The 15619-nt window shown below is 38.5% G+C and overlaps 1 protein-coding gene across 4 annotated transcripts in view; it reads right to left on the reverse strand.

Moving 5' to 3' along the window:
- ATXN7L1 (ataxin 7 like 1) overlaps positions 1 to 15619 on the reverse strand; it is a 115549-nt gene that overhangs the window by 84854 nt on the left and 15076 nt on the right. The window contains exon 1 of one of the 4 annotated variants that reach the window (XM_080363530.1): positions 11153 to 11219. The exons of the other annotated variants lie outside the window; for them this stretch is intronic. The gene's annotated coding sequence lies outside the window, so the exon portion shown is untranslated. Of the gene's footprint in view, positions 1 to 11152; positions 11220 to 15619 lie in introns of those variants that run through there. 4 annotated transcript variants of the gene reach the window in all.

Genomic DNA, 15619 nt, shown 5'->3' on the forward strand with positions numbered 1-15619 from the left:
GAAATAGGCTTTCACATTCAAAGAAAACTAGAGAGTCACGTAAATGTAGACACTATCTTCAATTAGACCAACAGGTAAACAGTTAGATCTGGCTTTTGGGCTTTAAGGACATTTGTGCCCCAAAATGTTCCTATTTTCCCTACCAGCTACAGTTAGACTAATTAAAGATATCACCTCCAGCTACAAATTTAATCTTGCTTAGGCCTGGAAATCTTTAGGACAGCAACAGTATCATTAAATGACAGCAAAAATTAAATTACTGAGGGCAAGGAAACATTAAAAGATATTTTATAAGGATCCAGACTAGGCATTCTGTGTGGAGAAGCACTCAGGACATCTCACTTGTAGAACATAAAGCATAACCATCCCCAGACTCCTGATTATGGAGAGCATGGCAAAGTCCTGATCAGGAGACTTTCTTAGCCTGCAGAAACAGTGGATTTCTCTTAGATGCTCACATTTATCACTATCAAAAACCTCAGAGTGAGTGTGGCTGCACACAGGTGTGTGTACAAAGGATAAAAAACGTGCAGGAGGATTATGAGTCTCTGCATTAGCCTTCTGATTTCTCAGCTTCCCACAGGTAGGCATAAGAGGAAGAAAAGGAGGAAATAATCTTCATTTCCCTCATAATTCAAAGTGAACGTCATGCACCTTGACTAGAGTCTCCATGAACCACTATATAGCAAGAGAACAATTCTTTCTTCCTTGACCGTACATCAAGAAAAGTCTCACTGCAAATGAGACTTGTCAGCCAAAGTAGCATCCTTCATGGATGATGAGACTAAATTTCAGCTCAGATTGATGTATGGCTCTCCTGAATTAGCTGTTTGACCTTTAGCAACAGCTAGAGGGTTGCACCACACACATACTTTCTCAGACACTTCTACAGCAGGTGGACTCCGCCAGCTGCTTTGCTGGGAGAGCACATCCTGACACAGGAAGAGACGTCAGGTCTGTGAGTGAACTCCAGTAACTCACAAACAAACGGTTTTTCAGCTTTTGATTTTCTGCCATAAGATGGTTAAGCCAAATACACTAAATTGGCAAGGAAACAACATGGTCCTGCAGATGCAGTAAAGATCTGGAGATTTCAAATACTGGTTGAAAGGTATGGGGTCTTTTTGATTTTTTCCCTCAGTACTCCTTATGTTTCTAAGCTACAGAAGTACTCCCGTCATGTAGCACGTACCTGGGACCCTTTCTCAGCTTTCACCTTTGGCATTACAACAGCTGACAATTGCCACAGGGCAACAGCTTGGTACTGCTGTCCTTTGTAAGTGCAGTGAAGAAGCCTTGTTGGAGCCCGAGACATTAATGGGTTTCAAAAAGCATAAGGGACTTCTGCAAGTCATTAGAGTCCTGAAAATCCAAATATATTAGTCTGTCAAGAGCCAAAGGTGAAAACACAGTATTGGTGGCAATTATGTAACCTTTTGCAAGAAAGATGGGCCATTCAAATACTGCTACCATAGATCTAACTTTTTGATAGTTTTGTCACCAAGAGTTTGGCTAAGAATGCTAATGGGGAAGGAGATTCCTTCCCTTTTATCTGTAATGAAGACCATCTTATTTATAATATCTTTACAGTTGTATCTCACGTATAAAGGGCTCACTATAATCAATAAGTATTTATTAATGATGTATGTATGTTATTACTTTATTTGAAACCAGTAGGGTTTCTACCTTGACTTAGTGCAAAGACTTGAAGCTTTCCATTGTGCAAGTCAAAATAAATAACCAAAATCTAAATAAATTAATAACCCATCTGTAAACGACACTAAAAACATTACATCTGTAGTACAGATAATGTTTACAGTGGGTCAGGATGAGTACTAAAGTGGTTTTTCTTTACTTTTCCCAATTTGCTAGGATCAAAGCTTCAATGACCTTGTGTTAAGTTACCAAATATTAAGTGATCTGAAATATTAAGTTTGAAAGGAAAATAACTTCTCTGATCTTTATTGACATTTTCATTATGGAAATGTTGAATACAGCCATACTAGGGACTACTGAATGTGGAACAAAACACCAGAAATCTTTTAAATACAATTATTAATTTGCAATACTTTCTTTTAATAAATCAATCATTTGGAGTACTAGAAACAAAATACTGCAAGGATTGCACGTTTTCTTCTTCTATTTTCTTGTCAATGCATGCTAACAAAAATATGCAGTCAAACAGTCCTCAGGAGAAAAATCCCACGACTGAAAAAACCTTTCACTCTTATTTCTTCTGTGCAGACTGCCAGGAAACAGACTTTAATCCTCCAACTGGTGTGCTCTTCATAAACACTCAGCAAGACACAACTGGCACTCACACGCCAGCCTGCGAAGCTGCATTATCTTCTGCAGAAGAGCGATTCTGGTTTAAGGCGGTACGACTGGGCTCAAGGAGAGCTGGCTCAATTCCTGGCTCCCGAACAACATTCTTGCATGACCCTGATTAGATTTTTCTGTGCCTCAGTATCCCATCTCTAAAATCAGGATAATATGCCCTTTGTCTGCCCTGCCTGTTTAGATTGCAGCCTTTCAGTATTCTCTTGCTATTTGTCCATACACCGCGGCCACAATGGGGTCCTTCATTTTGGCTGGGACCTCACTATGACTATAGAACAAGCAATGAATCAGACAACTTTCAGTATGTTTCAGAAGCGGTATGTGACAACTGGGATGCTATCATGAAGACTTACTAAAGTAGTGTTAATAATACTTCAAGGACCATTTTCATATCCAAGTGTCACATACGATTGCAGCAAATATTCTTCTTTGTTGACATCAAATAAAACTTGTTATGCATTCTTTACAGAATCCTGCTTTTTGGAGGAAGAGTGTAAGTTAAGAGTTAAAAAAAAATCCTATAAAAATGAATTTTTCCCAGCATTCTAGACCAACTCTTTAATAACAAGATTATTATTGTTATTATAATAAAAGTTTAATGAAGTTTCATAATAAAGATCAGGGAGATATTTCTCAGACAGTGACTAATGGGTACAGTCTTCTAATTTTTCTAGCAGGGAAAATGATGAGTAAATGAGCAAAAAACGTTGAGAAAAATAAAATCCCTAATCTCACCTATGTCTTTTTACACAATACCAAGTATCTTATTGCTTGTCCATGTACAGGAGGAGTGGACCCATATCCTGCTCTCATTTCACCAAGTGTTGTTCTTGCTGCCTTTACTGCTGTCAGAGTACCCATTATTGCTGAGGAAAGTCAGTTATTTCTTCATGCTCCACAACTTGGCCATCAGAAAACTCAGAGAAAACTCAAATCCAATTCCTCCTTTCCCAACATGTTCTGCACAGTTTTACAATCAATTACTATTTCTCTATGACAAATAAGGAAAATTCTCATTTTTTCAGTAGACCTAACAAAAAGCTATGTCTAGTAAAAGTGCAAGTTCAGTGTGTATCAACTTTCTCTACTAGGTTGCTACTTTAAAGCAAATAACTAAGGATTTGTGCTGTCCATTAGTACAGTACACTAGTAGAGTACACCTAATTTTTTAAGAATAAGCTTGCCAACAGACATAATCACAGCTAGATCCAGGATATCACTGGTACACTTTAATAAAAATGGAGCTAATCTTTAGCAAATGGCATCATAAGATACTATGAGGGAATTTGCTGTTAGCCGCTCTGTAGCCAATTTCAGTTTTGGGTCTGTCAGCTCTACAAAAGCATAGCTAAAGAAAGTCAAACAACTAAATATCTAAATACTTTGCATCTCAAAGCAATCAGAAGCACCCTCTGAAACTAATTAGTCATGACATCTACAACACATATGCGCTTTACAAGCAAAACAACCTGCAGCATTCAAAAGCTGACTCAACAAACTAAAGAGGGCACTTTCTATGCAGCCACATATGTGAATTTCTGGGTTTTTTTTCCTCCAGTAATTGCCTGGCTTTTTCCAATCCTCAAGCTCATCACCAAAGATATTTCTGGTTTCTTACTTCACTTCTCCCTTCAACAAAAGTCAAGGGCAAGAACATATTTTAATTTAAAAATCCTCTTCTCAACCCAAGATAGATGATGTCTGCTCTGTCTTAATCAACAGCTGGATATTAAATGAAAATGTGTTGTCTAATGTATTGTCTAAAAGGACACAAATAATTCTTACGCCAATTCTCTGGACTTCTTCTGTACTGAGTACAACACCTTTAACAGTGCCTCTCTTCAGGAATATTGCCTTTCATGCAACTCATCTCCCCTTTAAGTTACTTTCAGATACTTTCAGTAAGATCATCTTTTTCCTTCACACAATTTCAAATGAAATGGACTTTGTTCTCTTTCTTGTTGGTGTGCAGATTGAGGTGCTGCTTACAGTGCTAAACTGCATTTTCTTTTTCTTCTTTCTTACAGTTAGACGAATTTATGCCAAAGAAATATATATGAAAAGAAGTTCATTAATGGGTAACAGGACATGGAAATATGAATGAGAAACATTTTAACCAAAGCCTGAACATCCAAAAACTCTACCCCAAGGCCACTTAAACAAAATAGTTGAAACAGGCAACAACATTTCCTGCAGGTTGAAGAGCAATCTTTAGTTTCGCTAACATACAACTCCAGAAAACAGCTCTTGTTTTAAGAATTCTGCTCTCAAGGGAATAATTATCTTTGCAAGTACAACCAGTCAAATATTTTTACTGTCTGAAAAAGCACACATACATCAGCAGCTCTTACACTGAGATTTATATAGTATACTTACACACCACAAACATTTTCCAGGATAGGAATATGCTCCTACTGGTTAAACACGTTAAATATAGACAAACTAGTCTGGCAATGTAGCACTTTATACTGGTACAGGAGTCTCTTCCCTGTTCCAGGAGACATAAGCACAGTTTTGCTAGACTAAGTCCATGCCAAGAACCTGCTGCCCACCTCAGAGAGCGTTCTTACCTCCGAGAGACACAACACTTAGAGATGAACATGGTCACAACAGGCTCGGGTCAGTACAAGTCCATATGTCACTAAGTGTTTATCAAATATTCAATATGAACATCCTAAATAATACGTACACACTACATTCAGAGGTGTTCCCTTCCTCCCCAATCCCGCCTTCTTCTGGGGCGCTACTGACAAAGTTATAGTTGGTCACAGGTACAGGATCAACCACAATTTAAATCCTCACAATAAAGCTCTGCAGTTAAAGCGATCACCCTATAAAGGGGCAAACTCTGCTACCAAGACATGCTCAAGAGATTTGCTGCAATTAGGTGAGAGAAAAATGACTTTGTTGTTGCTACATCAGGCAAAAAACGCCTTAAAAAACTTGAGGAGCTTTTACCAACTAAAGAATGAGCAAAAATAACTGTATTTCCCCTCTGAAATATCAGGATCTTACAGTTTTGAAGACTTTCAAAAAATTACTGAGCAAGTTTAAAGAAACCTGCCCATGTAATAGAACTGAAGCAGCAGAAGAAAGTAATGAATAAGCAATGGAAGACACATGTTATTTGTATATGTCAAAAAAAAAAAGATCTTCTGTACTTGTTATGCTTCACAGTACCTACTCACAATACAAACCATCGGTTTCACATTGTCACTCAAAGGCACACACGCTAATATAATAAAAGCTATTAATTGAGCTCTTTCTTTTTAATGAAAGAAAGAAGTAGTTTATTAGTTCAAGCACGTTATTGTTCTACTTCAATTTCTGTGACACTGAATACTGCACAAGTCATATTCTAACCTACACCTATGTAATTCTCACCATTTAACAAACAAAAAGCTGCAACAATTTCATTTTCGCGTTCTCAGAAACTTAGAAAAGCTTCAGTTGCCTTTGGAGCTGTTTTGTTTGTGATGTTTTCAGCAGCAGCCAGCTTCCCAGATTAATCTCATCCACCTAACAGCCCACTGACATGAGAGGACCACTTAACACTTCTGATGCCACAGCTTGATGCCTGTCAACTTTGCTTAGAAAGAATCTCCCTTCCAGCATTGTACTACTCTGACCATTTGCATGTAGCAAAACAAATGTTCATTTATTTCTAAGGATTTAGGTGTAGCAAAGCATTTATTAATGCATTTCATCCACTAATTCAATGTTGTGCTAGCTCTGTAACAGTTAAAAAATAAAAATAATTTAAAAAATCAACATAACAGTTCTGGCAAAGACTGATTCCTAATCTGTTTAGAAACCATATTTTCTCAGCTTTTCTTCAAGTCTGCTGTGCCTCCTAGTACTCCTTGATGAACTTAATTATAGGGTGATTGGAACAAGAGGTTTCCTAACCAGAGTTCAAGACATGGCTTTTCAGAGATCCTCTCAATTCTCCAGCACACACCTGGCTTCAGCAGTGACAGCGCCTTCAACAGGCACAAGAAAAAGGAGATAGAGAAGCAAAACTGCACTGTCCCATCTCATGCATTTGAGGTATATTCCAGTATCTTAAAGCAATAAAAAGTCATCAGGATTCATGGACGGAGAGCACTTAAGAGACCTTTTCACCAACCCCATTAAACAAAAATATTCCAAGGAGCAAACCTTAGCCCCATTTACTGTAACAGTATGGGTCCTTGGAGGGCTGTTACTAATTACCACACAACCCAACAGACAGGACAGCAGACAAAGGAGTTGTCAAACCCCGCATTCCTTCATTGCCTACTGGGAAAACTTTCAGCCAAATTCATTGAATTCTTAGTGCCTTTCCCTGTATATCAGGAGAAATTATGTACATTGTAACTCCTAATTAAATACTTTCAAATTTATTGATGAAAAGCATCATATAAGAAAATAAGTATATCCATTATTACGCGTATCTTAATATATCTTAACACCTCATCTGCAAGTTAATGTGATAATTACAATAGAATAAGTGACAGCTAATCCCTATCACAACATTTCATCTGGAAAAAAACAACTGGTATTACTACTTTTCCAAAAGACTGAGTTCAACAAAATTCAGCTTCTGAAAAACCCCCAAACCAGAAAATAGTCTAAATAATGGGACAGCAGCCATGTGAGTGAACACCTGTCCACTGAGAAATGTCTGCTTGTTCTCCAGGTGGAACTACATTGAGGATCAGAAGCAAACTCTGGAGTTGCTTGTGTGAGCTGAAGCTGCTTCAGTGTGAAAGCTGTACATACGTATTTTGAGGGATGTACCAAACCTCAATGCAGGACTGCACTGTGTGCGCTGCTGCGGTTCCACACCTGGGGAAGGAAGGTACCTGCCTTGGGGATCTTGGCAGCATTTGGGTGATATATTGTGTGGTGCGTGGATTTAATGAAGGGTAAATGAATATAGCATCAGACAGAATTGCTATTCTAACCAAAAGAGGCTGTGAAGTTCCTAGTTAAGGAACCTAAACCTCTGAGTATAGAAAAAATGCAGTATGCACTAACACCGCACTCAGCACAGTGCAAGGAATGACCACATACATCTGTAAAGTGCATGTTTGGAGTATCACTCACAAAACCTCCAAGTTAGTGATGCGCACTTTCCTTCTGAATCTCCTGTTGGACAGACATGGCACTTGTTGAACTGTGTATCTGAATGGCACACGACACCACTTGCTAACATCAACTTCCTCTTAATGAAGCTTCTGTAAATGATCTATCCAATTACTCTACAATTAAATACCGTCCTGTTTTTGAGATTATCCCAAATAGTCTTTCCAACAACTCTCCAACAAAAAGGATATTCTGTAGTTATCAGAGCAGAAGTGCTTAACAGTCCAGCTATTTTTTCCAAGCATTCATGATATAAAGTCTCAGCCTAAGGAAAACTCTTAAACCCAGAATACATTTTCTTCTACAATGTTAAAATGTAAAGCGGCTTCAAAGCTTCTGTCTTAGGCAGGTGATTTCTAAACCAATTTCATACTTCAAAGTGCATTTGTTCTTTCAAGTCTCCAAGTTCAAGTGCAGCACGTCATTTAATACCTAAACAGTCAAATGGCCACAGTTTTAAACTTGTCTCTTAACTGTAAGCATTAAAGAGTCAAGAATCTTTGGAGTTTATGAAACTGAACTCTTTTTATTTTGATTAGAACAACATGTTTCTGCGATGTAAAAGGCCAGCACAACCTGTAAAAATAATCACTAATTATGTGGAAGCGCATACTTTGAGTAAGCTACTAGGATGCATAGTTAACTGCATGACTACACAACAGAGTTAAGGCAGTCTGCATACCTTACCTAGAAATTTCTTTACTGATTTCATGAGTTTCTTCAATGTCTCAAACATTACTTTGTAACTTTATCACACATTACCTATATTTGCAATACTTGAAGAATACCTGCAACATCATTTTGACTACTAAAAATCTTGTAATATTACCACATTTTCTCAACATAGTTTTACGTTCGTGAATAACAAAAAAGAGATTTCTTTTCTTCCTTACTGTATTATCCTAATCTCTTCATAAACACAAATCAGAACTTGCTAATTACAATTCTTTTTCTTTATCACTTAAGTGGAAGCAGTTTCAACTTCATGAACCCGCTGAATTTTATAGCTAACACTATCAAAGTCATTGGCTATTAAATCCAACAACAATGCACTAACAATTTCAATTTACAGTAACAGTTTCAAAACATGGGCACAACTCAGATCCAACCCTGGATTCAAAAATCTTAAGTCTATAACTGCACATACATCAAGTGGTGAGATTTAGTATCATCTAAGAGTTACATTTTACAGCAATGAGAATGTTGCAAGGATCTGCCACTTAACAGTTCAGAAGCTGGACATCTGGCCATTCTCAATTAATTTATTTTGGTTCAGTATCAACAGAGTAGCTGATAGAAATTAACAGATGACAACTTCCACAGTCGAATAAAGGAATAAATAAAGAAAAAAATAAGCGGGGGGAAAGGAAAAAGAGAAAGAACAAGGGAGCAATCATGACATTATAATACAATAAAAATCACTAGTAATAATTCATGCTCAGTTAATTGTCAAAACATGCCCCAATTCTTACTAAAATAACATACTCATAGCTAGCTCACAATCACTGTTTACATTCCAAGATAATTTACAAGCGCTTTACAACTGCATGTTTCAATAACCTTACAAGGACTTTTATTCCTCTGTGGAAACAGAACATTACAAAATGTCAAACTTGTTGCAAAACCACTGATGAAATTGAGAATAAAATAATGCCTGCTAATATTCCACCAAAAAGATGTACTATACAAAAAAAAAAAAAATAAAATTAAAGCATTCCTCCCATGTGAATATTTCTTATTTGCAAAAAATTATTTTAAAATTTATGTAAATAATACAGGACTACTTTATCCAGTTCTATCGTCAACTGCTATTTCATATGCTGGAATTGTATTTCGCTTTAATAAAGTTAGAGAACAAAAGCACCAAGGCCTAAACTTATGTTTTAATAACTGGATTACTGTATTATCATCATGACATCTGCATAGAAAGATGTAAGGATCTCCTTATAAGTGACACGCACTGATTTGACTGTGTCACTTTCAATTACGCTCAAAAGACTTGTAGATTTTACAACTTCCAAACATAAATGAAAAAGAAATGTTTTCATTTTCACAATAGTCAACATTCTGAACTTTTAAGAAAGTTTTTTGGACATGTAAGGTGAGCAAGACCATTCATAATGGGAGCTATCTCGCTGTTAATGAAAACTTTGCCCTCTATTTCGCCGTGCAGAATGCTGAATACACATTCCAAGGGAACTGTAAGCCATCAGTAGCCCAGACACCATCAAAACTCGGGACACTCTGAGCAAACAAAAACTTAATCATTTACCACACTTCTCAATTCCTTCAAACAGATTCTGGCACTTTGCAAGCTCCCAAAGTGTTCCCATTAGCCACATCTGAAGCACTTACACATTAAAAAAAATTAGGGAAAAGGGCATGCTACCAGCCAAAACACATCCCCCAAAAGTTCAGCAGATAAGACTCCCGAAACTCTGCCATGGTGCAAAATCCCCCCTGCTCCTCTGCCCTACCCATCTTCTCCAGGCTATTTTCCTCTCATCTCTAGCCCTCTGTGCCCTTTCTCCTGCCCAAATCCCTGTAATTAAAAGCAAACCTATGGCAGAAAATGCCAGACGCAACCCAAAAACATGTAAAAGAAGATATCATATACAACAGCAAGTTCCTTGCTGATAAATGTCTCTCTGAATGAACCAACTCCATAGGAGCACTCTGAGTCAGCCTGCTCTCATAGAAAGAAAATAATGAACTGACACACGCTAAAGCGAAGGAAAGCCTCCTTCAAGCTATGGAACATACACAGTAGCATCAAATAGATTCTCTGCCAGCTGCTTGGATCTAAGAGCAAATTCTGAGGAAAAAAAACCCCACAATACAGAGCTATCTAAGTCTTCAATGCACAGGTTAGTTAAGTGCAGTCCACGGATATTCCTGTATAAACAATACCCTCCAAGGCAAAGTTTGCCAGTGCTGTCTGGACAGAGACCTGGATTTTGCTAAATATCTGACTTTGTTTGACTGTAAGTACAGCAAATTTTTAAACACAACAAAAGAAACAACAACAAAAAGCTAATCAGCTGTTCAAAATCTCTTCCATAAGACAGCCATACTCTGGAGAGAGACAGAAAAGCAGTTCTTCTCCTCAAACAAAGGAAGAATTAAAACTTAACTTGCCAGCAGCAGTGTAAGTCTGTGGCTGGTCTCAGTCTTCAAGTTCCCCTGTATGTACCTGGTCCTTCATTACTCTGCTCTTCATAAAAATATCCAAGGTTGCTCAAGGAGAGACAAAAGGGGATGTAGCATCTGTACAGATACAACTAGCGACACTGTGTAAATACAAGTGTTATTATTGTTGAAAAATATGCTGTGTGCTACAATTACATGCAGCATTTTTTTTTCCCCCTCACCTCAGCTTCATACAATCTCCAAATGAAGGTGCATCTAATCAAAGCACTCCAGTAACACACTGGAGATTTGTCTTATGAGTTTGGAGCAAGTCACTTGGCCTCCCCATGTTTCTGGTTCTCCATCTGTGACACTTCACAGGAAGCTTGAGGGGCTTAATTTATTAGCAGCCTGCCAAGTTCTTTAGACAAGTGTGTTAATAAAGCCCTAAAACTGTTCACTGGTTCTGGAAATGTTAGTCAAACCAAAATAAAACCAACAATATTCTTAAAACAAGGGTACAATCTTTAAACGTGGAAGTTATCATCTTTACCTTTTTTTTCGCCTTTTTCGAAATAAATCTGCAGACTTTAGGTATTTCACTACAGTAGGACATCAGAGGTCTGACTTTCTTCTGAACCCCCTTTCCCTTCATTTACTGTTACACTCCTGAGGTAGGTGATAAGCAGGCAGAAACAAAGCAGTAACCCAAATGATTGTGGCACGTGCCCAGCCAGACTCACTGTCCCCAGGCCACAGGGGAAGAACTCTACACACCAAGGCCCATCAGCAATCTCTAACCGACAGCAGATGTCAGCTACAGGTCACGTCATCAGGGCAGAAAACAGTCTGGATGCTAATACAGACAAGGGCAAACTGTTCCCAACACCTGCAAAAGACAATATATTAGATATTGGCAGTGAACACTATCTGAGCACTAGTCTCAAAGTAGTATCCACGGAGAAGTTTTGTGCTTATATAATACCAACCCAAGGTTTAGGCTTTCACTCTTTTGTAAATGTTGCTTTTGCTGCAATATCACCGAGAAAATTTTCACAAAGACATCCCTGGCAAGAGAAACAGCCACCTAAAATACTGACAATGGACAAAGATCATCTAAAAATACTGGCTGTATACTACAGACACATACTGACCAACTCCCAAACACTAGTTCCACTTAAGAGTATATAATGCACACTTTTTATAGCTAACGCCAGTTGCTACAAAAGAGACACCTGAAACAAAATAAATTCAAAAGAGAGACTGATAAATAACAGTACTCATTTCTCGTAATTTTTCAAATTATTAAAACATGAGTAGTCAAATAAAACATTCTACAACATATCACAAATTAAACCCAGCTTTCATTTAGGCAAAAGAACCCTAGCACGCTGTATAAAAGCCGTCACATCAGCTGAGGGAACTTAACTGATGCCTTGAAAGAGTCATTTGGAATCACCAGATACTTAAGAAAAATCTCAAAACCCAAAATCAAACATGATTACAGAAAATTTTCTAAATATATTAATATACGTATACATATATTTTAGGATATGTGCTGTAATCCTGCTGTAGATTTTCAGCATACAAATATGGCAGTCCTGCAGTGCCATCCTTCATCTTGTTCTTGCTAACCTTTTTGCGTGCTTTAGATCTTTCTCAGACTGCAAATGTATATTTGTACTACACTTTGCTGATAGTTTAGCCAGCATACAATTTAAAATTTAGCCTGATGCAACTATCAGGAGCTCCTTAAGCTCCAGTATAAGCATGAAGCATTTACGTCTCCCACATTCCCAAGTCCACACTACAGAACCTATCCTGCCTATAGCACCCTGAAGAGTCACTATACTAAAAGTAACATTTTTTTCCTCCCGATAGGTCAGTGTGGCTTGCTCTCAGCAGTAAGAAAGCAGAGTTTCAGTTCAATCAGCTGTACTGAGAGGGAAGTACTCCTCCCCAGGAGCTGGAATCTGACCTATGTGCCATTATCAAGTACGTACAGTTTAACAGGAGCTAATGGGCTTCTTCATGTCGCTGCCATTCAGGAAAGGAATTCTCCCTGTGCAACTGCTGTCATTTGTCTCCCATAGAAGCACACCTTGACATTTTGGCAAGGGAAGAGAGGAAGGGCTCCTTCGTAATCAATAGACATCAGATGGAAACACATGGTTCAAGATGCCCTGCCTTTTGATAGTTAGGACAGCGACACAAAAAGCCAAGGAAATATCCAGAATAGTTTGGTGCTGTCATGTGCTATATGAGGCTCTGAAGCTCTGCAACTTGTTTCTCCTGAAGCAAGCACAACTTTCGGAAGATGACGATCCTGATCCATTTAGACTTTCAGACTGTGGCAGGACAACCTAAAGCATGTCTCTTTTCAACATGTACCTTGTTCCTGCAGAAGGCAAACAACAAATAAGAACTTTGGTGCTGTTCACTTCCAGCTTAATAACAGCCATGAGGAACACCACCCCATAGGAAGGGGAAGCCTTGAGCTTCTTACAGTACAACGGAGCGTCCACACACTTTGAAGATCTTTGTCTGACAGCAATAGTGAGATAGATCTGCCTAATACACAGCACATCAAACCACTGCCTTGGCTGGTTACACCATGGTGATGGAGTAACTTAACTTGACTGCAATTTTGACGAATCTCTCCACACTGCAGGGTACCAGCCTCCTTCCAGAATTCCTGCATTCAGGTTAGAAATTACCCTTTTTAGTGCCTTATGTCAAATAAAATATCATCTTTTGTTGTATTTGTCACAGTCTCAAATACAATTTACCTGAATGCAGGTACAGATTAAATGACACTGGGATGGTTAAGTAGACCAACCATCTGCTTGAACTTAGTGTGGTTGTTAGTATTCTGCAGAGAATACCGGCCTAACAGCAGATCCGGGACTAATCCAAAATTTGTGAAATTGTGGACAGAGGGATCTACATAGTGAAGGGTCCATGACAGGGACACTCAGTCCAACCATTCAGTCTAGCTAACTACACAGCTAATATCCTAAAGGCCACTCAGAGTGTGAACTTTGAGATATTTTGTAGCTACTCAGCTAAGAACTGATGGATCAGACACCTGTCAAGCTGTGCCACCTTGTCATAGGCAACACCAAGGAGCTGGGGAAGATTCAGACACCCTGGACCTTTAGAACCCCTTCATAGCACCATTATAGTACAAAGTAGCACAGGACACATGTGACCCTGTACATTCCTGTCCATAAACAGCCTGAGCTCATGCACAGAGAATTCACATGGCTCTAGAACAGAACACACGCTGACACTCGTTTGGAGCAAACCTCATCTTCCAATTCACAGTCTGTTTTAGCCTTTCCAACTGCAGAGAAACAAACAAACCAACAAACAAAAATACAGCCCCCCGCCCCCCCCCCCTCCAAAAAAAAAAAAAAAAAACACCACACAAAAAACTGGGGGGAGGCGGGTAAGGGGACAGGAAACCAACCAACCAACCCCAAACAGATGCAAAAACAACTAAACCCACCTACTCTGCGGTCCTGAAATTCTTTAGTTTTTGTTGGGTGTACAGGCCCAAAAACTTAACATTTCATAAAAAGAAATCTAATACTGCATATTATCATTTTTAGAACTTCAACTTATGTTGCTTTCTTTTACAAGGTTTTAGAGGCAGCAATACTGATAAGGGGATGCAGGAGGAGAATTTATAAACTTGAGATGCAGCACATTTGCTTTCCACTTATATTGCATACAGTGCTCGTAGAAGTTACAGGACCACTGACACTGGGGAAACCTCTGAAGTGCATCTTAACTGAAAGTAGGTTACAGTGCTTCCTTTAACCCCACATACACAACATCTCTCATCTAAGTTGAACAGTACCTTGAATCATCATTGATTGGCCTTGCTGTGAGCATAACCATGAATAAAGCTGACACTCAGCCTGGTGATGATTTTACAACAAAGAGGCAAACAAAATGATGCAAGTGCTAATGACCTTCAAAAGATTCCTGCTATTTCTGTTGCAAAACCAGGACAAAAAGAGTTCTCACACAATTCACTAGGAATTGCAGAGCCTCTTACCTTAACATAAAGACTGACCTGCTATGTCCTCATAAATCCACAGACAAGACGGCAGCACCAGGAAAAACATATTAACAAAGGTTGCTTTGCTTCGCAAACCAAGTAAAGCCAAAGAAGGTGTTCAGGCTCAGCCATCAGTTACAGGAGCTTACAGCGACAAGGCACAAGCTGTCTGCAATGCTTCCGAGAAGGCTAACACTTTGGTTGGTAAATTATTAAGTTATGCTTAGAGTTAATGACTAGAGGGATATGTGTGTTTTTGATTACTGGGAAAATATGAAAGGGAGAATAGAAATTGTTACTTCATCTTTTACCTGTTGTAAAAGGATGGTCCCTTCTCACCCATCCCACTAGAAAGTCCCTTTTTGCTTTGATCACCTCATCTTTCACAGGAACTTCTCCTTTAACAACAGCCACATTTAAAATGTATGAAATTTTAGGGAGGAGAGAAATTAAGAACAAGAATCTTCCTTATGATCTGTACTGAACTTCTATGTTAAAACAGACCACAGAATTTCATTACATTATTCTAGCTTTCATTACATTATTCCAAACTTTCTAGTTGGCTAAAGGATCCTTCCTGGGAAAGCACCTGGGCCTTATGTGAGGATTTTGTGCAACAGGGAGTCTACTACATCCCTTGTTAAGCTGTTCCTATTTAATTGTATCATTATAAAACAGTGCCTTATTCCTAGTCTGAACTGATCTATCTTCAGCTTCTAGCCATGAGAATCTCCTTAATCTAGCTGACAAATAACCATCTAACTGTCAGATACCTTTGCCCTAAGTACTTACAGACTTATCAAGTAGCCTCTACTGTCTGTTGATAAACTAAATAGATTGAGCTTCTTAAATCTTCCATTCTAAAGCTGATTAACCAGACCTCAAATTAATGTAGATTTTTCTGAACGCCTTCCAGTTTTTTCAACACTTGATGTGCACATCAGAACTGGG

This window comes from Nesoenas mayeri (assembly GCF_963082525.1).
Source record: "Nesoenas mayeri genome assembly, chromosome: 1".
NCBI lineage: Eukaryota > Metazoa > Chordata > Aves > Columbiformes > Columbidae > Nesoenas > Nesoenas mayeri.